General features: G+C 38.2%; 9 non-coding genes across 9 annotated transcripts; all 9 read right to left on the bottom strand.

Annotated features, from left to right (window-relative positions):
* Positions 1–1,923: 1,923 nt before the first annotated feature.
* Positions 1,924–1,995, bottom strand: trnap-ugg (transfer RNA proline (anticodon UGG)). Its single transcript has one exon. It is a non-coding gene; the product is annotated as a tRNA-Pro (tRNA).
* A 2,635-nt stretch (positions 1,996–4,630) lies between these two features.
* Positions 4,631–4,702, bottom strand: trnap-ugg (transfer RNA proline (anticodon UGG)). The gene has a single exon. It is a non-coding gene; the product is annotated as a tRNA-Pro (tRNA).
* Positions 4,703–7,337: 2,635 nt separating this feature from the next.
* On the bottom strand, positions 7,338–7,409 carry trnap-ugg (transfer RNA proline (anticodon UGG)). The gene has a single exon. It is a non-coding gene; the product is annotated as a tRNA-Pro (tRNA).
* A 1,732-nt stretch (positions 7,410–9,141) lies between these two features.
* On the bottom strand, positions 9,142–9,213 carry trnap-agg (transfer RNA proline (anticodon AGG)). The gene has a single exon. It is a non-coding gene; the product is annotated as a tRNA-Pro (tRNA).
* Positions 9,214–12,511: 3,298 nt separating this feature from the next.
* Positions 12,512–12,583, bottom strand: trnap-ugg (transfer RNA proline (anticodon UGG)). Its single transcript has one exon. It is a non-coding gene; the product is annotated as a tRNA-Pro (tRNA).
* Positions 12,584–13,523: 940 nt separating this feature from the next.
* trnap-agg (transfer RNA proline (anticodon AGG)) lies at positions 13,524–13,595 on the bottom strand. Its single transcript has one exon. It is a non-coding gene; the product is annotated as a tRNA-Pro (tRNA).
* Positions 13,596–16,895: 3,300 nt separating this feature from the next.
* On the bottom strand, positions 16,896–16,967 carry trnap-ugg (transfer RNA proline (anticodon UGG)). Its single transcript has one exon. It is a non-coding gene; the product is annotated as a tRNA-Pro (tRNA).
* Positions 16,968–19,603: 2,636 nt separating this feature from the next.
* On the bottom strand, positions 19,604–19,675 carry trnap-ugg (transfer RNA proline (anticodon UGG)). Its single transcript has one exon. It is a non-coding gene; the product is annotated as a tRNA-Pro (tRNA).
* A 2,635-nt stretch (positions 19,676–22,310) lies between these two features.
* On the bottom strand, positions 22,311–22,382 carry trnap-ugg (transfer RNA proline (anticodon UGG)). The gene has a single exon. It is a non-coding gene; the product is annotated as a tRNA-Pro (tRNA).
* Between the last annotated feature and the right edge of the window lie 906 nt (positions 22,383–23,288).

Here is a 23,288-nt window from a genome sequence, read left to right as displayed (position 1 = left end):
TTTAATGCTTTGCGTTGTAACATTATCTCAGACTTAACGTCCATTAAATTTACCCGAATATATCCGTATCCGAAACATATTGAAAGGCAACATTTTTTCCAAAAAAAAAAAATAAACTGTTTTGCTGTTTACGTCGTGTAATACATTTATCTACCAAAACTGCACAATCCGAACGTTGTGACGCTGTGTATAAAAGGTACGTTACACAAGAGAATGATACCTTTGATAGCCTTTGTTATTTATTTATTTATTACACCTGATACGTTCGTTTTACAACGCCGACTCTCGCACCCAAAGCGAGAATCATACGCCTAGACCAACGCTGCGTGACTGACCGTAAAAACTCTGTTGTCTGTTTGAGCTAGGAAATGTATTCAGTGCTTGCATGGAAATAATCAAGGCACAGAATGATTAAAACTCGTTAAAGAGTTGAAACATGAAATATATTTAAAGGCTCATATAAGTAGAATTAAAAGTTAATGCGTGCTTTTTCAATCAAAATCAAAAAAGGTCTTTAAGCAAAGCGATCTGACTGAAAATAGAGTGTGAACGCCATTGTTACACTTACAGGCTGACCTTATTTATGATGCTGCGTTTCAGTGAGCAACGACGTAACGAGTTTCATATTACCTGTTGCCTTTTTTATTCATTTTTTATACCTGATACGTTTGTTTTACAATGCCGACTCTCGCACCCAAAGCGAGAATCTTACGCCTAGACCAACGCTGCGTGACTGACCGTCGAAAGTCTGTTGTCTGGTTGAGCTAGGAAGTGTAGTCAGTGCTTGCATGACAAAACTCAAGGCACAGAATGATAAAACTCTTTAAAGAGTTGAAACATGAAACATATTTAAAGGCTCATATAAGTAGAATTAAAAGTTAATGCGTGCTTTTTCAATCAGAATCAAAAAAGGTCTTAAGCAAAGCGATCTGACTGAAAATAGAGTGTGAACGCCATTGTTACACTTACAGGCTGACCTTATTTATGATGCTGCGTTTCAGTGAGCAACGACGTAACGAGTTTCATATTACCTGTTGCCTTTTTTATTCATTTTTTATACCTGATACGTTTGTTTTACAATGCCGACTCTCGCACCCAAAGCGAGAATCTTACGCCTAGACCAACGCTGCGTGACTGACCGTCGAAAGTCTGTTGTCTGGTTGAGCTAGGAAGTGTAGTCAGTGCTTGCATGACAAAACTCAAGGCACAGAATGATAAAACTCTTTAAAGAGTTGAAACATGAAACATATTTAAAGGCTCCAAATAGTAAAAACTGGTTTAACTGTTTTTAAGCTTCAAATTTTAAGCTAAAGGGTAGAATTGTAGTAATGTGTCATTGCATCCACATGGAAAGCTGTTCACGTTTTGCCCTTTAATCGCTTCCTCCTTTCATTTCCATTTGCACACTGTGATAAGAACAAGGGCTTGTCTGGGATTTGAACCCGGGACCTCTCGCACCCTAAGCGAGAATCATACCCCTAGACCAACGAGCCAGCCGGGACAGGGCACAAGGTTGACTGGTTGCACTGGCAAGTGTATTTATGACAAAACAAAACTCAATGCAGAGCTTCATTAAAGCATTTTGAACACTTTAAGCATGAGGTGTCATTAAGGGCTTGATGTTGTAAGAACTTATTTTGCTTTGTCAAATGAAAAGACTTTTGACAGGAGCTGTGTTCAAGACTTTATGCTTCGCGCCGTTTACCTTATGTATCATGTTTATCAGCCCAAACTGTACAATACAAACGTTGTGACGCTGTGTTTAATCGGTTAGTTATACAAAAGATTTTGCAACATTTACGTTGCCAACTTCTAAGAAAGTACAACAATGTGTCATTTTGGTTTGATTATTCTGATCAGATTTTAACGGGACAACTGATAAGTTATTTTTATAGAACAGCAAAGGAGCACGTGGTTAAAGGAGGGCTCGTCCGGGATTTGAACCCGGGACCTCTCGCACCCAAAGCGAAAATCATACCCCTAGACCAACGAGCCACCTGAGAAGTTGTCAATGTGTTTTTTTGATGTGCGTGACTGACCGTCAGAACTCTGTTGTCTGCCTGAGCTGGGAAGTGTATTCGGTGCTTTCATGAGAAAACTCAAAGCACAGAATGGTTAAAACTTAAAAAAAATATTTCAAGGCTCCAAATAGTACAAACTGGTTTTAATTAGTCAACTGTCAAGACTAGGAAGCATTTGAAAGCTTTGCGCTGTTTTAATAAAGTGCCTTTGTGGCCCCATGTAATTAGGCAGGCTTTACATGTTTATCAATTTAATACCACCTTTGTTTTCTAATTGCACACTGTGATTACATTTTGAAGAGACATTTTGATAAGTCAACGTTCTTTAGTGAAAGAGCACGGGATTAAGGAAGGGCTCGACTCGGATTTTATCAGGAAACCCACGCAACCTTAACTTTTGCAGAATAAAAGTTTTTAATTACTCATTTGGAAATCGTTACACAACACCCTGTCTATAAATCTGTACTTTAACATTTCTGTTGTGGAGATGCGTCTAGCGTTAACTTGTTTTCAAACATCTGGCAATCCCAAACGTGCACGTTTCCTAATAGACGCCGGGAAAAATCACCCAAGAACGACTGATTTCTGACAGACAATCAGGCATTAAGACATTTTTTTTTCGTATCCTAATAAATATTAGACGCTATAAATGAAGCTGTCTGTTTGTTGTTGTTGTTTGTTTTGTATTTAATGCTTTGCGTTGTAACATTATCTCAGACTTAACGTCCATTAAATTTACCCGAATATATCCGTATCCGAAACATATTGAAAGGCAACATTTTTTCCAAAAAAAATAAATAAACTGTTTGGCTGTTTACGTCGTGTAATACATTTATCTACCAAAACTGCACAATCCGAACGTTGTGACGCTGTGTATAAAAGGTACGTTACACAAGAGAATGATACCTTTGATAGCCTTTGTTATTTATTTATTTATTACACCTGATACGTTCGTTTTACAACGCCGACTCTCGCACCCAAAGCGAGAATCATACGCCTAGACCAACGCTGCGTGACTGACCGTAAAAACTCTGTTGTCTGTTTGAGCTAGGAAATGTATTCAGTGCTTGCATGGAAATAATCAAGGCACAGAATGATTAAAACTCGTTAAAGAGTTGAAACATGAAATATATTTAAAGGCTCATATAAGTAGAATTAAAAGTTAATGCGTGCTTTTTCAATCAAAATCAAAAAAGGTCTTTAAGCAAAGCGATCTGACTGAAAATAGAGTGTGAACGCCATTGTTACACTTACAGGCTGACCTTATTTATGATGCTGCGTTTCAGTGAGCAACGACGTAACGAGTTTCATATTACCTGTTGCCTTTTTTATTCATTTTTTATACCTGATACGTTTGTTTTACAATGCCGACTCTCGCACCCAAAGCGAGAATCTTACGCCTAGACCAACGCTGCGTGACTGACCGTCGAAAGTCTGTTGTCTGGTTGAGCTAGGAAGTGTAGTCAGTGCTTGCATGACAAAACTCAAGGCACAGAATGATAAAACTCTTTAAAGAGATGAAACATGAAACATATTTAAAGGCTCATATAAGTAGAATTAAAAGTTAATGCGTGCTTTTTCAATCAGAATCAAAAAAGGTCTTAAGCAAAGCGATCTGACTGAAAATAGAGTGTGAACGCCATTGTTACACTTACAGGCTGACCTTATTTATGATGCTGCGTTTCAGTGAGCAACGACGTAACGAGTTTCATATTACCTGTTGCCTTTTTTATTCATTTTTTATACCTGATACGTTTGTTTTACAATGCCGACTCTCGCACCCAAAGCGAGAATCTTACGCCTAGACCAACGCTGCGTGACTGACCGTCGAAAGTCTGTTGTCTGGTTGAGCTAGGAAGTGTAGTCAGTGCTTGCATGACAAAACTCAAGGCACAGAATGATAAAACTCTTTAAAGAGTTGAAACATGAAACATATTTAAAGGCTCCAAATAGTAAAAACTGGTTTAACTGTTTTTAAGCTTCAAATTTTAAGCTAAAGGGTAGAATTGTAGTAATGTGTCATTGCATCCACATGGAAAGCTGTTCACGTTTTGCCCTTTAATCGCTTCCTCCTTTCATTTCCATTTGCACACTGTGATAAGAACAAGGGCTTGTCTGGGATTTGAACCCGGGACCTCTCGCACCCTAAGCGAGAATCATACCCCTAGACCAACGAGCCAGCCGGGACAGGGCACAAGGTTGACTGGTTGCACTGGCAAGTGTATTTATGACAAAACAAAACTCAATGCAGAGCTTCATTAAAGCATTTTGAACACTTTAAGCATGAGGTGTCATTAAGGGCTTGATGTTGTAAGAACTTATTTTGCTTTGTCAAATGAAAAGACTTTTGACAGGAGCTGTGTTCAAGACTTTATGCTTCGCGCCGTTTACCTTATGTATCATGTTTATCAGCCCAAACTGTACAATACAAACGTTGTGACGCTGTGTTTAATCGGTTAGTTATACAAAAGATTTTGCAACATTTACGTTGCCAACTTCTAAGAAAGTACAACAATGTGTCATTTTGGTTTGATTATTCTGATCAGATTTTAACGGGACAACTGATAAGTTATTTTTATAGAACAGCAAAGGAGCACGTGGTTAAAGGAGGGCTCGTCCGGGATTTGAACCCGGGACCTCTCGCACCCAAAGCGAAAATCATACCCCTAGACCAACGAGCCACCTGAGAAGTTGTCAATGTGTTTTTTTGATGTGCGTGACTGACCGTCAGAACTCTGTTGTCTGCCTGAGCTGGGAAGTGTATTCGGTGCTTTCATGAGAAAACTCAAAGCACAGAATGGTTAAAACTTAAAAAAAATATTTCAAGGCTCCAAATAGTACAAACTGGTTTTAATTAGTCAACTGTCAAGACTAGGAAGCATTTGAAAGCTTTGCGCTGTTTTAATAAAGTGCCTTTGTGGCCCCATGTAATTAGGCAGGCTTTACATGTTTATCAATTTAATACCACCTTTGTTTTCTAATTGCACACTGTGATTACATTTTGAAGAGACATTTTGATAAGTCAACGTTCTTTAGTGAAAGAGCACGGGATTAAGGAAGGGCTCGACTCGGATTTTATCAGGAAACCCACGCAACCTTAACTTTTGCAGAATAAAAGTTTTTAATTACTCATTTGGAAATCGTTACACAACACCCTGTCTATAAATCTGTACTTTAACATTTCTGTTGTGGAGATGCGTCTAGCGTTAACTTGTTTTCAAACATCTGGCAATCCCAAACGTGCACGTTTCCTAATAGACGCCGGGAAAAATCACCCAAGAACGACTGATTTCTGACAGACAATCAGGCATTAAGACATTTTTTTTTCGTATCCTAATAAATATTAGACGCTATAAATGAAGCTGTCTGTTTGTTGTTGTTGTTTGTTTTGTATTTAACGCTTTGCGTTGTAACATTATCTCAGACTTAACGTCCATTAAATTTACCCGAATATATCCGTATCCGAAACATATTGAAAGGCAACATTTTTTCCAAAAAAAATAAATAAACTGTTTGGCTGTTTACGTCGTGTAATACATTTATCTACCAAAACTGCACAATCCGAACGTTGTGACGCTGTGTATAAAAGGTACGTTACACAAGAGAATGATACCTTTGATAGCCTTTGTTATTTATTTATTTATTACACCTGATACGTTCGTTTTACAACGCCGACTCTCGCACCCAAAGCGAGAATCATACGCCTAGACCAACGCTGCGTGACTGACCGTAAAAACTCTGTTGTCTGTTTGAGCTAGGAAATGTATTCAGTGCTTGCATGGAAATAATCAAGGCACAGAATGATTAAAACTCGTTAAAGAGTTGAAACATGAAATATATTTAAAGGCTCATATAAGTAGAATTAAAAGTTAATGCGTGCTTTTTCAATCAAAATCAAAAAAGGTCTTTAAGCAAAGCGATCTGACTGAAAATAGAGTGTGAACGCCATTGTTACACTTACAGGCTGACCTTATTTATGATGCTGCGTTTCAGTGAGCAACGACGTAACGAGTTTCATATTACCTGTTGCCTTTTTTATTCATTTTTTATACCTGATACGTTTGTTTTACAATGCCGACTCTCGCACCCAAAGCGAGAATCTTACGCCTAGACCAACGCTGCGTGACTGACCGTCGAAAGTCTGTTGTCTGGTTGAGCTAGGAAGTGTAGTCAGTGCTTGCATGACAAAACTCAAGGCACAGAATGATAAAACTCTTTAAAGAGATGAAACATGAAACATATTTAAAGGCTCATATAAGTAGAATTAAAAGTTAATGCGTGCTTTTTCAATCAGAATCAAAAAAGGTCTTAAGCAAAGCGATCTGACTGAAAATAGAGTGTGAACGCCATTGTTACACTTACAGGCTGACCTTATTTATGATGCTGCGTTTCAGTGAGCAACGACGTAACGAGTTTCATATTACCTGTTGCCTTTTTTATTCATTTTTTATACCTGATACGTTTGTTTTACAATGCCGACTCTCGCACCCAAAGCGAGAATCTTACGCCTAGACCAACGCTGCGTGACTGACCGTCGAAAGTCTGTTGTCTGGTTGAGCTAGGAAGTGTAGTCAGTGCTTGCATGACAAAACTCAAGGCACAGAATGATAAAACTCTTTAAAGAGTTGAAACATGAAACATATTTAAAGGCTCCAAATAGTAAAAACTGGTTTAACTGTTTTTAAGCTTCAAATTTTAAGCTAAAGGGTAGAATTGTAGTAATGTGTCATTGCATCCACATGGAAAGCTGTTCACGTTTTGCCCTTTAATCGCTTCCTCCTTTCATTTCCATTTGCACACTGTGATAAGAACAAGGGCTTGTCTGGGATTTGAACCCGGGACCTCTCGCACCCTAAGCGAGAATCATACCCCTAGACCAACGAGCCAGCCGGGACAGGGCACAAGGTTGACTGGTTGCACTGGCAAGTGTATTTATGACAAAACAAAACTCAATGCAGAGCTTCATTAAAGCATTTTGAACACTTTAAGCATGAGGTGTCATTAAGGGCTTGATGTTGTAAGAACTTATTTTGCTTTGTCAAATGAAAAGACTTTTGACAGGAGCTGTGTTCAAGACTTTATGCTTCGCGCCGTTTACCTTATGTATCATGTTTATCAGCCCAAACTGTACAATACAAACGTTGTGACGCTGTGTTTAATCGGTTAGTTATACAAAAGATTTTGCAACATTTACGTTGCCAACTTCTAAGAAAGTACAACAATGTGTCATTTTGGTTTGATTATTCTGATCAGATTTTAACGGGACAACTGATAAGTTATTTTTATAGAACAGCAAAGGAGCACGTGGTTAAAGGAGGGCTCGTCCGGGATTTGAACCCGGGACCTCTCGCACCCAAAGCGAAAATCATACCCCTAGACCAACGAGCCACCTGAGAAGTTGTCAATGTGTTTTTTTGATGTGCGTGACTGACCGTCAGAACTCTGTTGTCTGCCTGAGCTGGGAAGTGTATTCGGTGCTTTCATGAGAAAACTCAAAGCACAGAATGGTTAAAACTTAAAAAAAATATTTCAAGGCTCCAAATAGTACAAACTGGTTTTAATTAGTCAACTGTCAAGACTAGGAAGCATTTGAAAGCTTTGCGCTGTTTTAATAAAGTGCCTTTGTGGCCCCATGTAATTAGGCAGGCTTTACATGTTTATCAATTTAATACCACCTTTGTTTTCTAATTGCACACTGTGATTACATTTTGAAGAGACATTTTGATAAGTCAACGTTCTTTAGTGAAAGAGCACGGGATTAAGGAAGGGCTCGACTCGGATTTTATCAGGAAACCCACGCAACCTTAACTTTTGCAGAATAAAAGTTTTTAATTACTCATTTGGAAATCGTTACACAACACCCTGTCTATAAATCTGTACTTTAACATTTCTGTTGTGGAGATGCGTCTAGCGTTAACTTGTTTTCAAACATCTGGCAATCCCAAACGTGCACGTTTCCTAATAGACGCCGGGAAAAATCACCCAAGAACGACTGATTTCTGACAGACAATCAGGCATTAAGACATTTTTTTTTCGTATCCTAATAAATATTAGACGCTATAAATGAAGCTGTCTGTTTGTTGTTGTTGTTTGTTTTGTATTTAATGCTTTGCGTTGTAACATTATCTCAGACTTAACGTCCATTAAATTTACCCGAATATATCCGTATCCGAAACATATTCAAAGGCAACATTTTTTCCAAAAAAAATAAATAAACTGTTTGGCTGTTTACGTCGTGTAATACATTTATCTACCAAAACTGCACAATCCGAACGTTGTGACGCTGTGTATAAAAGGTACGTTACACAAGAGAATGATACCTTTGATAGCCTTTGTTATTTATTTATTTATTACACCTGATACGTTCGTTTTACAACGCCGACTCTCGCACCCAAAGCGAGAATCATACGCCTAGACCAACGCTGCGTGACTGACCGTAAAAACTCTGTTGTCTGTTTGAGCTAGGAAATGTATTCAGTGCTTGCATGGAAATAATCAAGGCACAGAATGATTAAAACTCGTTAAAGAGTTGAAACATGAAATATATTTAAAGGCTCATATAAGTAGAATTAAAAGTTAATGCGTGCTTTTTCAATCAAAATCAAAAAAGGTCTTTAAGCAAAGCGATCTGACTGAAAATAGAGTGTGAACGCCATTGTTACACTTACAGGCTGACCTTATTTATGATGCTGCGTTTCAGTGAGCAACGACGTAACGAGTTTCATATTACCTGTTGCCTTTTTTATTAATTTTTTATACCTGATACGTTTGTTTTACAATGCCGACTCTCGCACCCAAAGCGAGAATCTTACGCCTAGACCAACGCTGCGTGACTGACCGTCGAAAGTCTGTTGTCTGGTTGAGCTAGGAAGTGTAGTCAGTGCTTGCATGACAAAACTCAAGGCACAGAATGATAAAACTCTTTAAAGAGTTGAAACATGAAACATATTTAAAGGCTCCAAATAGTAAAAACTGGTTTAACTGTTTTTAAGCTTCAAATTTTAAGCTAAAGGGTAGAATTGTAGTAATGTGTCATTGCATCCACATGGAAAGCTGTTCACGTTTTGCCCTTTAATCGCTTCCTCCTTTCATTTCCATTTGCACACTGTGATAAGAACAAGGGCTCGTCCGGGATTTAAACCCCGGACCTCTCGCACCCTAAGCGAGAATCATACCCCTAGACCAACGAGCCAGCCGGGACAGGGCACAAGGTTGACTGGTTGCACTGGCAAGTGTATTTATGACAAAACAAAACTCAATGCAGAGCTTCATTAAAGCATTTTGAACACTTTAAGCATGAGGTGTCATTAAGGGCTTGATGTTGTAAGAACTTATTTTGCTTTGTCAAATGAAAAGACTTTTGACAGGAGCTGTGTTCAAGACTTTATGCTTCGCGCCGTTTACCTTATGTATCATGTTTATCAGCCCAAACTGTACAATACAAACGTTGTGACGCTGTGTTTAATCGGTTAGTTATACAAAAGATTTTGCAATATTTACGTTGCCAACTTCTAAGAAAGTATAACAATGTGTCATTTTGGTTTGATTATTCTGATCAGATTTTAACGGGACAACTGATAAGTTATTTTTATAGAACAGCAAAGGAGCACTTGGTTAAAGGAGGGCTCGTCTGGGATTTGAACCCGGGACCTCTTGCACCCAAAGCGAAAATCATACCCCTAGACCAACGAGCCACCTGAGAAGTTGTCAATGTGTTATTTTGATGTGCGTGACTGACCGTCAAAACTCTGTTGTCTGCCTGAGCTGGGAAGTGTATTCGGTGCTTTCATGAGAAAACTCAAAGCACAGAATGGTTAAAACTTAAAAAAAATATTTCAAGGCTCCAAATAGTACAAACTGGTTTTAATTAGTCAACTGTCAAGACTAGGAAGCATTTGAAAGCTTTGCGCTGTTTTAATAAAGTGCCTTTGTGGCCCCATGTAATTAGGCAGGCTTTACATGTTTATCAATTTAATACCACCTTTGTTTTCTAATTGCACACTGTGATTACATTTTGAAGAGACATTTTGATAAGTCAACGTTCTTTAGTGAAAGAGCACGGGATTAAGGAAGGGCTCGACTCGGATTTTATCAGGAAACCCACGCAACCTTAACTTTTGCAGAATAAAAGTTTTTAATTACTCATTTGGAAATCGTTACACAACACCCTGTCTATAAATCTGTACTTTAACATTTCTGTTGTGGAGATGCGTCTAGCGTTAACTTGTTTTCAAACATCTGGCAATCCCAAACGTGCACGTTTCCTAATAGACGCCGGGAAAAATCACCCAAGAACGACTGATTTCTGACAGACAATCAGGCATTAAGACATTTTTTTTTCGTATCCTAATAAATATTAGACGCTATAAATGAAGCTGTCTGTTTTTTGTTGTTGTCTGTTTTGTATTTAATGCTTTGCGTTGTAACATTATCTCAGACTTAACGTCCATTAAATTTACCCGAATATATCCGTATCCGAAACATATTCAAAGGATATTTTTCGTATCCTAATAAATATTAGACGCTATAAATGAAGCTGTCTGTTTTTTGTTGTTGTTTGTTTTGTATTTAATGCTTTGCGTTGTAACATTATCTCAGACTTAACGTCCATTAAATTTACCCGAATATATCCGTATCCGAAACATATTCAAAGGCAACATTTTTTCCAAAAAAAATAAATAAACTGTTTTGCTGTTTACGTCGTGTAATACATTTATCTACCAAAACTGCACAATCCGAACGTTGTGACGCTGTGTATAAAAGGTACGTTACACAAGAGAATGATACCTTTGATAGCCTTTGTTATTTATTTATTTATTACACCTGATACGTTCGTTTTACAACGCCGACTCTCGCACCCAAAGCGAGAATCATACGCCTAGACCAACGCTGCGTGACTGACCGTAAAAACTCTGTTGTCTGTTTGAGCTAGGAAATGTATTCAGTGCTTGCATGGAAATAATCAAGGCACAGAATGATTAAAACTCGTTAAAGAGTTGAAACATGAAATATATTTAAAGGCTCATATAAGTAGAATTAAAAGTTAATGCGTGCTTTTTCAATCAAAATCAAAAAAGGTCTTTAAGCAAAGCGATCTGACTGAAAATAGAGTGTGAACGCCATTGTTACACTTACAGGCTGACCTTATTTATGATGCTGCGTTTCAGTGAGCAACGACGTAACGAGTTTCATATTACCTGTTGCCTTTTTTATTCATTTTTTATACCTGATACGTTTGTTTTACAATGCCGACTCTCGCACCCAAAGCGAGAATCTTACGCCTAGACCAACGCTGCGTGACTGACCGTCGAAAGTCTGTTGTCTGGTTGAGCTAGGAAGTGTAGTCAGTGCTTGCATGACAAAACTCAAGGCACAGAATGATAAAACTCTTTAAAGAGATGAAACATGAAACATATTTAAAGGCTCATATAAGTAGAATTAAAAGTTAATGCGTGCTTTTTCAATCAGAATCAAAAAAGGTCTTAAGCAAAGCGATCTGACTGAAAATAGAGTGTGAACGCCATTGTTACACTTACAGGCTGACCTTATTTATGATGCTGCGTTTCAGTGAGCAACGACGTAACGAGTTTCATATTACCTGTTGCCTTTTTTATTCATTTTTTATACCTGATACGTTTGTTTTACAATGCCGACTCTCGCACCCAAAGCGAGAATCTTACGCCTAGACCAACGCTGCGTGACTGACCGTCGAAAGTCTGTTGTCTGGTTGAGCTAGGAAGTGTAGTCAGTGCTTGCATGACAAAACTCAAGGCACAGAATGATAAAACTCTTTAAAGAGTTGAAACATGAAACATATTTAAAGGCTCCAAATAGTAAAAACTGGTTTAACTGTTTTTAAGCTTCAAATTTTAAGCTAAAGGGTAGAATTGTAGTAATGTGTCATTGCATCCACATGGAAAGCTGTTCACGTTTTGCCCTTTAATCGCTTCCTCCTTTCATTTCCATTTGCACACTGTGATAAGAACAAGGGCTTGTCTGGGATTTGAACCCGGGACCTCTCGCACCCTAAGCGAGAATCATACCCCTAGACCAACGAGCCAGCCGGGACAGGGCACAAGGTTGACTGGTTGCACTGGCAAGTGTATTTATGACAAAACAAAACTCAATGCAGAGCTTCATTAAAGCATTTTGAACACTTTAAGCATGAGGTGTCATTAAGGGCTTGATGTTGTAAGAACTTATTTTGCTTTGTCAAATGAAAAGACTTTTGACAGGAGCTGTGTTCAAGACTTTATGCTTCGCGCCGTTTACCTTATGTATCATGTTTATCAGCCCAAACTGTACAATACAAACGTTGTGACGCTGTGTTTAATCGGTTAGTTATACAAAAGATTTTGCAACATTTACGTTGCCAACTTCTAAGAAAGTATAACAATGTGTCATTTTGGTTTGATTATTCTGATCAGATTTTAACGGGACAACTGATAAGTTATTTTTATAGAACAGCAAAGGAGCACGTGGTTAAAGGAGGGCTCGTCCGGGATTTGAACCCGGGACCTCTCGCACCCAAAGCGAAAATCATACCCCTAGACCAACGAGCCACCTGAGAAGTTGTCAATGTGTTTTTTTGATGTGCGTGACTGACCGTCAGAACTCTGTTGTCTGCCTGAGCTGGGAAGTGTATTCGGTGCTTTCATGAGAAAACTCAAAGCACAGAATGGTTAAAACTTAAAAAAAATATTTCAAGGCTCCAAATAGTACAAACTGGTTTTAATTAGTCAACTGTCAAGACTAGGAAGCATTTGAAAGCTTTGCGCTGTTTTAATAAAGTGCCTTTGTGGCCCCATGTAATTAGGCAGGCTTTACATGTTTATCAATTTAATACCACCTTTGTTTTCTAATTGCACACTGTGATTACATTTTGAAGAGACATTTTGATAAGTCAACGTTCTTTAGTGAAAGAGCACGGGATTAAGGAAGGGCTCGACTCGGATTTTATCAGGAAACCCACGCAACCTTAACTTTTGCAGAATAAAAGTTTTTAATTACTCATTTGGAAATCGTTACACAACACCCTGTCTATAAATCTGTACTTTAACATTTCTGTTGTGGAGATGCGTCTAGCGTTAACTTGTTTTCAAACATCTGGCAATCCCAAACGTGCACGTTTCCTAATAGACGCCGGGAAAAATCACCCAAGAACGACTGATTTCTGACAGACAATCAGGCATTAAGACATTTTTTTTTCGTATCCTAATAAATATTAGACGCTATAAATGAAGCTGTCTGTTTGTTGTTGTTGTTTGTTTTGTATTTAATGCTTTGCACAGAATGATAAAACTCTTTAAAGAGTTGAAACATGAAACATATTTAAAGGCTCCAAATAGTAAAAACTGGTTTAACTGTTTTTAAGCTTCAAATTTTAAGCTAAAGGGTAGAATTGTAGTAATGTGTCATTGCATCCACATGGAAAGCTGTTCACGTTTTGCCCTTTAATCGCTTCCTCCTTTCATTTCCATTTGCACACTGTGATAAGAACAAGGGCTCGTCCGGGATTTGAACCCCGGACCTCTCGCACCCTAAGCGAGAATCATACCCCTAGACCAACGAGCCAGCTGGGACAGGGCACAAGGTTGACTGGTTGCACTGGCAAGTGTATTTATGACAAAACAAAACTCAATGCAGAGCTTCATTAAAGCATTTTGAACACTTTAAGCATGAGGTGTCATTAAGGGCTTGATGTTGTAAGAACTTATTTTGCTTTGTCAAATGAAAAGACTTTTGACAGGAGCTGTGTTCAAGACTTTATGCTTCGCGCCGTTTACCTTATGTATCATGTTTATCAGCCCAAACTGTACAATACAAACGTTGTGACGCTGTGTTTAATCGGTTAGTTATACAAAAGATTTTGCAATATTTACGTTGCCAACTTCTAAGAAAGTATAACAATGTGTCATTTTGGTTTGATTATTCTGATCAGATTTTAACGGGACAACTGATTATTTTGGTTATTTTTATAGAACAGCAAAGGAGCACTTGGTTAAAGGAGGGCTCGTCTGGGATTTGAACCCGGGACCTCTTGCACCCAAAGCGAAAACCATACCCCTAGACCAACGAGCCACCTGAGAAGTTGTCAATGTGTTATTTTGATGTGCGTGACTGACCGTCAAAACTCTGTTGTCTGCCTGAGCTGGGAAGTGTATTCGGTGCTTTCATGAGAAAACTCAAAGCACAGAATGGTTAAAACTTAAAAAAAATATTTCAAGGCTCCAAATAGTACAAACTGGTTTTAATTAGTCAACTGTCAAGACTAGGAAGCATTTGAAAGCTTTGCGCTGTTTTAATAAAGTGCCTTTGTGGCCCCATGTAATTAGGCAGGCTTTACATGTTTATCAATTTAATACCACCTTTGTTTTCTAATTGCACACTGTGATTACATTTTGAAGAGACATTTTGATAAGTCAACGTTCTTTAGTGAAAGAGCACGGGATTAAGGAAGGGCTCGACTCGGATTTTATCAGGAAACCCACGCAACCTTAACTTTTGCAGAATAAAAGTTTTTAATTACTCATTTGGAAATCGTTACACAACACCCTGTCTATAAATCTGTACTTTAACATTTCTGTTGTGGAGATGCGTCTAGCGTTAACTTGTTTTCAAACATCTGGCAATCCCAAACGTGCACGTTTCCTAATAGACGCCGGGAAAAATCACCCAAGAACGACTGATTTCTGACAGACAATCAGGCATTAAGACATTTTTTTTTCGTATCCTAATAAATATTAGACGCTATAAATGAAGCTGTCTGTTTTTTGTTGTTGTCTGTTTTGTATTTAATGCTTTGCGTTGTAACATTATCTCAGACTTAACGTCCATTAAATTTACCCGAATATATCCGTATCCGAAACATATTCAAAGGATATTTTTCGTATCCTAATAAATATTAGACGCTATAAATGAAGCTGTCTGTTTTTTGTTGTTGTTTGTTTTGTATTTAATGCTTTGCGTTGTAACATTATCTCAGACTTAACGTCCATTAAATTTACCCGAATATATCCGTATCCGAAACATATTCAAAGGCAACATTTTTTCCAAAAAAAAACAAAAAACTGTTTTGCTGTTTACGTCGTGTAATACATTTATCTACCAAAACTGCACAATCCGAACGTTGTGACGCTGTGTATAAAAGGTACGTTACACAAGAGAATGATACCTTTGATAGCCTTTGTTATTTATTTATTTATTACACCTGATACGTTCGTTTTACAACGCCGACTCTCGCACCCAAAGCGAGAATCATACGCCTAGACCAACGCTGCGTGACTGACCGTAAAAACTCTGTTGTCTGTTTGAGCTAGGAAATGTATTCAGTGCTTGCATGGAAATAATCAAGGCACAGAATGATTAAAACTCGTTAAAGAGTTGAAACATGAAATATATTTAAAGGCTCATATAAGTAGAATTAAAAGTTAATGCGTGCTTTTTCAATCAAAATCAAAAAAGGTCTTTAAGCAAAGCGATCTGACTGAAAATAGAGTGTAAACGCCATTGTTACACTTACAGGCTGACCTTATTTATGATGCTGCGTTTCAGTGAGCAACGACGTAACGAGTTTCATATTACCTGTTGCCTTTTTTTATTCATTTTTTATACCTGATACGTTTGTTTTACAATGCCGACTCTCGCACCCAAAGCGAGAATCTTACGCCTAGACCAACGCTGCGTGACTGACCGTCGAAAGTCTGTTGTCTGGTTGAGCTAGGAAGTGTAGTCAGTGCTTGCATGACAAAACTCAAGGCACAGAATGATAAAACTCTTTAAAGAGTTGAAACATGAAACATATTTAAAGGCTCATATAAGTAGAATTAAAAGTTAATGCGTGCTTTTTCAATCAAAATCAAAAAAGGTCTTAAGCAAAGCGATCTGACTGAAGAGTGTGAACGCCATTGTTACACTTACAGGCTGACCTTATTTATGATACTGCGTTTCAGTGAGCAACGACGTAACGAGTTTCATATTACCTGTTGCCTTTTTTATTAATTTTTTATACCTGATACGTTTGTTTTACAATGCCGACTCTCGCACCCAAAGCGATAATCTTACGCCTAGACCAACGCTGCGTGACTGACCGTCGAAAGTCTGTTGTCTGGTTGAGCTAGGAAGTGTAGTCAGTGCTTGCATGACAAAACTCAAGGCACAGAATGATAAAACTCTTTAAAGAGTTGAAACATGAAACATATTTAAAGGCTCCAAATAGTAAAAACTGGTTTAACTGTTTTTAAGCTTCAAATTTTAAGCTAAAGGGTAGAATTGTAGTAATGTGTCATTGCATCCACATGGAAAGCTGTTCACGTTTTGCCCTTTAATCGCTTCCTCCTTTCATTTCCATTTGCACACTGTGATAAGAACAAGGGCTTCTCTGGGATTTGAACCCGGGACCTCTCGCACCCTAAGCGAGAATCATACCCCTAGACCAACGAGCCAGCCGGGACAGGGCACAAGGTTGACTGGTTGCACTGGCAAGTGTATTTATGACAAAACAAAACTCAATGCAGAGCTTCATTAAAGCATTTTGAACACTTTAAGCATGAGGTGTCATTAAGGGCTTGATGTTGTAAGAACTTATTTTGCTTTGTCAAATGAAAAGACTTTTGACAGGAGCTGTGTTCAAGACTTTTTGCTTCGCGCCGTTTACCTTATGTATCATGTTTATCAGCCCAAACTGTACAATACAAACGTTGTGACGCTGTGTTTAATCGGTTAGTTATACAAAAGATTTTGCAACATTTACGTTGCCAACTTCTAAGAAAGTATAACAATGTGTCATTTTGGTTTGATTATTCTGATCAGATTTTAACGGGACAACTGATAAGTTATTTTTATAGAACAGCAAAGGAGCACGTGGTTAAAGGAGGGCTCGTCCGGGATTTGAACCCGGGACCTCTCGCACCCAAAGCGAAAATCATACCCCTAGACCAACGAGCCACCTGAGAAGTTGTCAATGTGTTTTTTTGATGTGCGTGACTGACCGTCAGAACTCTGTTGTCTGCCTGAGCTGGGAAGTGTATTCGGTGCTTTCATGAGAAAACTCAAAGCACAGAATGGTTAAAACTTAAAAAAAATATTTCAAGGCTCCAAATAGTACAAACTGGTTTTAATTAGTCAACTGTCAAGACTAGGAAGCATTTGAAAGCTTTGCGCTGTTTTAATAAAGTGCCTTTGTGGCCCCATGTAATTAGGCAGGCTTTACATGTTTATCAATTTAATACCACCTTTGTTTTCTAATTGCACACTGTGATTACATTTTGAAGAGACATTTTGATAAGTCAACGTTCTTTAGTGAAAGAGCACGGGATTAAGGAAGGGCTCGACTCGGATTTTATCAGGAAACCCACGCAACCTTAACTTTTGCAGAATAAAAGTTTTTAATTACTCATTTGGAAATCGTTACACAACACCCTGTCTATAAATCTGTACTTTAACATTTCTGTTGTGGAGATGCGTCTAGCGTTAACTTGTTTTCAAACATCTGGCAATCCCAAACGTGCACGTTTCCTAATAGACGCCGGGAAAAATCACCCAAGAACGACTGATTTCTGACAGACAATCAGGCATTAAGACATTTTTTTTTCGTATCCTAATAAATATTAGACGCTATAAATGAAGCTGTCTGTTTTTTGTTGTTGTTTGTTTTGTATTTAATGCTTTGCGTTGTAACATTATCTCAGACTTAACGTCCATTAAATTTACCCGAATATATCCGTATCCGAAACATATTCAAAGGCAACATTTTTTCAAAAAAAAAAAAAAAAACTGTTTTGCTGTTTACGTCGTGTAATACATTTATCTACCAAAACTGCACAATCCGAACGTTGTGACGCTGTGTATAAAAGGTACGTTACACAAGAGAATGATACCTTTGATAGCCTTTGTTATTTATTTATTTATTACACCTGATACGTTCGTTTTACAACGCCGACTCTCGCACCCAAAGCGAGAATCATACGCCTAGACCAACGCTGCGTGACTGACCGTAAAAACTCTGTTGTCTGTTTGAGCTAGGAAATGTATTCAGTGCTTGCATGGAAATAATCAAGGCACAGAATGATTAAAACTCGTTAAAGAGTTGAAACATGAAATATATTTAAAGGCTCATATAAGTAGAATTAAAAGTTAATGCGTGCTTTTTCAATCAAAATCAAAAAAGGTCTTTAAGCAAAGCGATCTGACTGAAAATAGAGTGTGAACGCCAGTGTTACACTTACAGGCTGACCTTATTTATGATGCTGCGTTTCAGTGAGCAACGACGTAACGAGTTTCATATTACCTGTTGCCTTTTTTATTCATTTTTTATACCTGATACGTTTGTTTTACAATGCCGACTCTCGCACCCAAAGCGAGAATCTTACGCCTAGACCAACGCTGCGTGACTGACCGTCGAAAGTCTGTTGTCTGGTTGAGCTAGGAAGTGTAGTCAGTGCTTGCATGACAAAACTCAAGGCACAGAATGATAAAACTCTTTAAAGAGTTGAAACATGAAACATATTTAAAGGCTCATATAAGTAGAATTAAAAGTTAATGCGTGCTTTTTCAATCAAAATCAAAAAAGGTCTTAAGCAAAGCGATCTGACTGAAAATAGAGTGTGAACGCCATTGTTACACTTACAGGCTGACCTTATTTATGATGCTGCGTTTCAGTGAGCAACGACGTAACGAGTTTCATATTACCTGTTGCCTTTTTTATTCATTTTTTATACCTGATACGTTTGTTTTACAATGCCGACTCTCGCACCCAAAAGCGAGAATCTTACGCCTAGACCAACGCTGCGTGACTGACCGTCGAAAGTCTGTTGTCTGGTTGAGCTAGGAAGTGTAGTCAGTGCTTGCATGACAAAACTCAAGGCACAGAATGATAAAACTCTTTAAAGAGTTGAAACATGAAACATATTTAAAGGCTCCAAATAGTAAAAACTGGTTTAACTGTTTTTAAGCTTCAAATTTTAAGCTAAAGGGTAGAATTGTAGTAATGTGTCATTGCATCCACATGGAAAGCTGTTCACGTTTTGCCCTTTAATCGCTTCCTCCTTTCATTTCCATTTGCACACTGTGATAAGAACAAGGGCTTGTCTGGGATTTGAACCCGGGACCTCTCTCACCCTAAGCGAGAATCATACCCCTAGACCAACGAGCCAGCCGGGACAGGGCACAAGGTTGACTGGTTGCACTGGCAAGTGTATTTATGACAAAACAAAACTCAATGCAGAGCTTCATTAAAGCATTTTGAACACTTTAAGCATGAGGTGTCATTAAGGGCTTGATGTTGTAAGAACTTATTTTGCTTTGTCAAATGAAAAGACTTTTGACAGGAGCTGTGTTCAAGACTTTATGCTTCGCGCCGTTTACCTTATGTATCATGTTTATCAGCCCAAACTGTACAATACAAACGTTGTGACGCTGTGTTTAATCGGTTAGTTATACAAAAGATTTTGCAACATTTACGTTGCCAACTTCTAAGAAAGTATAACAATGTGTCATTTTGGTTTGATTATTCTGATCAGATTTTAACGGGACAACTGATAAGTTATTTTTATAGAACAGCAAAGGAGCACGTGGTTAAAGGAGGGCTCGTCCGGGATTTGAACCCGGGACCTCTCGCACCCAAAGCGAAAATCATACCCCTAGACCAACGAGCCATCTGAGAAGTTGTCAATGTGTTATTTTGATGTGCGTGACTGACCGTCAAAACTCTGTTGTCTGCCTGAGCTGGGAAGTGTATTCGGTGCTTTCATGAGAAAACTCAAAGCACAGAATGGTTAAAACTTAAAAAAAATATTTCAAGGCTCCAAATAGTACAAACTGGTTTTAATTAGTCAACTGTCAAGACTAGGAAGCATTTGAAAGCTTTGCGCTGTTTTAATAAAGTGCCTTTGTGGCCCCATGTAATTAGGCAGGCTTTACATGTTTATCAATTTAATACCACCTTTGTTTTCTAATTGCACACTGTGATTACATTTTGAAGAGACATTTTGATAAGTCAACGTTCTTTAGTGAAAGAGCACGGGATTAAGGAAGGGCTCGACTCGGATTTTATCAGGAAACCCACGCAACCTTAACTTTTGCAGAATAAAAGTTTTTAATTACTCATTTGGAAATCGTTACACAACACCCTGTCTATAAATCTGTACTTTAACATTTCTGTTGTGGAGATGCGTCTAGCGTTAACTTGTTTTCAAACATCTGGCAATCCCAAACGTGCACGTTTCCTAATAGACGCCGGGAAAAATCACCCAAGAACGACTGATTTCTGACAGACAATCAGGCATTAAGACATTTTTTTTTCGTATCCTAATAAATATTAGACGCTATAAATGAAGCTGTCTGTTTTTTGTTGTTGTTTGTTTTGTATTTAATGCTTTGCGTTGTAACATTATCTCAGACTTAACGTCCATTAAATTTACCCGAATATATCCGTATCCGAAACATATTCAAAGGCAACATTTTTTCAAAAAAAAAAAAAAAAACTGTTTTGCTGTTTACGTCGTGTAATACATTTATCTACCAAAACTGCACAATCCGAACGTTGTGACGCTGTGTATAAAAGGTACGTTACACAAGAGAATGATACCTTTGATAGCCTTTGTTATTTATTTATTTATTACACCTGATACGTTCGTTTTACAACGCCGACTCTCGCACCCAAAGCGAGAATCATACGCCTAGACCAACGCTGCGTGACTGACCGTAAAAACTCTGTTGTCTGTTTGAGCTAGGAAATGTATTCAGTGCTTGCATGGAAATAATCAAGGCACAGAATGATTAAAACTCGTTAAAGAGTTGAAACATGAAATATATTTAAAGGCTCATATAAGTAGAATTAAAAGTTAATGCGTGCTTTTTCAATCAAAATCAAAAAAGGTCTTTAAGCAAAGCGATCTGACTGAAAATAGAGTGTGAACGCCAGTGTTACACTTACAGGCTGACCTTATTTATGATGCTGCGTTTCAGTGAGCAACGACGTAACGAGTTTCATATTACCTGTTGCCTTTTTTATTCATTTTTTATACCTGATACGTTTGTTTTACAATGCCGACTCTCGCACCCAAAGCGAGAATCTTACGCCTAGACCAACGCTGCGTGACTGACCGTCGAAAGTCTGTTGTCTGGTTGAGCTAGGAAGTGTAGTCAGTGCTTGCATGACAAAACTCAAGGCACAGAATGATAAAACTCTTTAAAGAGTTGAAACATGAAACATATTTAAAGGCTCATATAAGTAGAATTAAAAGTTAATGCGTGCTTTTTCAATCAAAATCAAAAAAGGTCTTAAGCAAAGCGATCTGACTGAAAATAGAGTGTGAACGCCATTGTTACACTTACAGGCTGACCTTATTTATGATGCTGCGTTTCAGTGAGCAACGACGTAACGAGTTTCATATTACCTGTTGCCTTTTTTATTCATTTTTTATACCTGATACGTTTGTTTTACAATGCCGACTCTCGCACCCAAAGCGAGAATCTTACGCCTAGACCAACGCTGCGTGACTGACCGTCGAAAGTCTGTTGTCTGGTTGAGCTAGGAAGTGTAGTCAGTGCTTGCATGACAAAACTCAAGGCACAGAATGATAAAACTCTTTAAAGAGTTGAAACATGAAACATATTTAAAGGCTCCAAATAGTAAAAACTGGTTTAACTGTTTTTAAGCTTCAAATTTTAAGCTAAAGGGTAGAATTGTAGTAATGTGTCATTGCATCCACATGGAAAGCTGTTCACGTTTTGCCCTTTAATCGCTTCCTCCTTTCATTTCCATTTGCACACTGTGATAAGAATAAGGGCTTGTCTGGGATTTGAACCCGGGACCTCTCGCACCCTAAGCGAGAATCATACCCCTAGACCAACGAGCCAGCCGGGACAGGGCACAAGGTTGACTGGTTGCACTGGCAAGTGTATTTATGACAAAACAAAACTCAATGCAGAGCTTCATTAAAGCATTTTGAACACTTTAAGCATGAGGTGTCATTAAGGGCTTGATGTTGTAAGAACTTATTTTGCTTTGTCAAATGAAAAGACTTTTGACAGGAGCTGTGTTCAAGACTTTATGCTTCGCGCCGTTTACCTTATGTATCATGTTTATCAGCCCAAACTGTACAATACAAACGTTGTGACGCTGTGTTTAATCGGTTAGTTATACAAAAGATTTTGCAACATTTACGTTGCCAACTTCTAAGAAAGTATAACAATGTGTCATTTTGGTTTGATTATTCTGATCAGATTTTAACGGGACAACTGATAAGTTATTTTTATAGAACAGCAAAGGAGCACGTGGTTAAAGGAGGGCTCGTCCGGGATTTGAACCCGGGACCTCTCGCACCCAAAGCGAAAATCATACCCCTAGACCAACGAGCCATCTGAGAAGTTGTCAATGTGTTATTTTGATGTGCGTGACTGACCGTCAAAACTCTGTTGTCTGCCTGAGCTGGGAAGTGTATTCGGTGCTTTCATGAGAAAACTCAAAGCACAGAATGGTTAAAACTTAAAAAAAATATTTCAAGGCTCCAAATAGTACAAACTGGTTTTAATTAGTCAACTGTCAAGACGCATTTGAAAGCTTTGCGCTGTTTTAATAAAGTGCCTTTGTGGCACCATGTAATTAGGCAGGCATAAAAGTTTTTAATTACTCATTTGGAAATCGTTACACAACACCCTGTCTATAAATCTGTACTTTAACATTTCTGTTGTGGAGATGCGTCTAGCGTTAACTTGTTTTCAAACATCTGGCAATCCCAAACGTGCACGTTTCCTAATAGACGCCGGGAAAAATCACCCAAGAACGACTGATTTCTGACAGACAATCAGGCATTAAGACATTTTTTTTTCGTATCCTAATAAATATTAGACGCTATAAATGAAGCTGTCTGTTTGTTGTTGTTGTTTGTTTTGTATTTAATGCTTTGCGTTGTAACATTATCTCAGACTTAACGTCCATTAAATTTACCCGAATATATCCGTATCCGAAACATATTCAAAGGCAACATTTTTTCCAAAAAAAATAAATAAACTGTTTGGCTGTTTACGTCGTGTAATACATTTATCTACCAAAACTGCACAATCCGAACGTTGTGACGCTGTGTATAAAAGGTACGTTACACAAGAGAATGATACCTTTAATAGCCTTTGTTATTTATTTATTTATTACACCTGATACGTTCGTTTTACAACGCCGACTCTCGCACCCAAAGCGAGAATCATACGCCTAGACCAACGCTGCGTGACTGACCGTAAAAACTCTGTTGTCTGTTTGAGCTAGGAAAT

The sequence above is a fragment of the Trichomycterus rosablanca genome, chromosome 2 (genome assembly GCF_030014385.1).
Source record: "Trichomycterus rosablanca isolate fTriRos1 chromosome 2, fTriRos1.hap1, whole genome shotgun sequence".
Classification (NCBI taxonomy): domain Eukaryota; kingdom Metazoa; phylum Chordata; class Actinopteri; order Siluriformes; family Trichomycteridae; genus Trichomycterus; species Trichomycterus rosablanca.
Note: the sequence above shows the minus strand (reverse complement) of the source record. Positions and strands in the feature narration are given on the sequence as shown.